The sequence below is a fragment of the Egretta garzetta genome, unplaced genomic scaffold (assembly GCF_000687185.1).
Source record: "Egretta garzetta isolate BGI_Z169 unplaced genomic scaffold, ASM68718v1 scaffold75, whole genome shotgun sequence".
Classification (NCBI taxonomy): domain Eukaryota; kingdom Metazoa; phylum Chordata; class Aves; order Pelecaniformes; family Ardeidae; genus Egretta; species Egretta garzetta.
In genome coordinates this window covers 83,542-84,484 of record NW_009259589.1, presented here as the reverse complement: position 1 = coordinate 84,484, position 943 = coordinate 83,542, and positions in this window count along the sequence as shown.

Here is a 943-nt window from a genome sequence, read left to right as displayed (position 1 = left end):
ACACATGTGCAGGCATGCAAATCTGTACACGTATACCTATGTATTTAGGCATGTGTGGACACATGTAAGTATACATGTACATGGCTGTATCTATATGCACACACGCATCTGTGGGCATCTACATGTGTGTGCAAACCTCCATGCCTGTGTATGTGTCTGATGACACATATGTGTACGTATGCTCGCATGAACATGAGCGTATACAGGTGTGGATGCATCTACTGATACATACATACCCATAACTACGTATGTGCATGCGTGTGTCCCCAAACCCATGTGCATGTGTGCACATGCGTGTGCAGCCAGCCCCCGCCCCCGCAGCCCAGGCCAGATGTTTCCAGTAATGCATGACGGGTGCGTCGAGGGGCCGCCCTGCGCCTGGCCCCTCGCCGAGGCCTCCCCTCCCCTCCCCTTCCTGCTGGGCTTCCCGCATGCCGGGACGGGTGCCTGCACCCCGGCACCCTGCCCTGTCCCCTGGATCCCTCCCAGCTCCCAGGGTGCGCTGCACACCGGGGCCTTGGGGCAGCTGTGAGGAGCCTGGCAGGGTGCAGTGGGGCCCATAGCACCCCACAGCCCAGCACCCCAAGTGCACCAACAGCACAGCCCTTCTCACATCCCATTGGGTGCTCTCTGGTCCTTTCTGCCTCCACAGCCCTGCACCCCATCCCAGGACTGACCCCCCAGTGCTCCAGCTGACTTGGGGAGCATCCCTTACCTGTTTCCCCATGGATCCCAGTTGTCCCTGTGGGTTGCTGCCTGGTTAAGGAAATCCTCAGTACAGGATGGGGTGGAGGTGGAGGCAGCGATGGGGCGGGGGGGAAGGGTGTTTCAGGGGTGCCTGGCGAGCTGCTGCAGGCCCCACCACCGCAGACTCGCCAGGGTGCTGGGCTGCAGGATGGGAGAGGGCGCCAGCGCACTCCTGCACCGCTACCGCGTTCGGTTT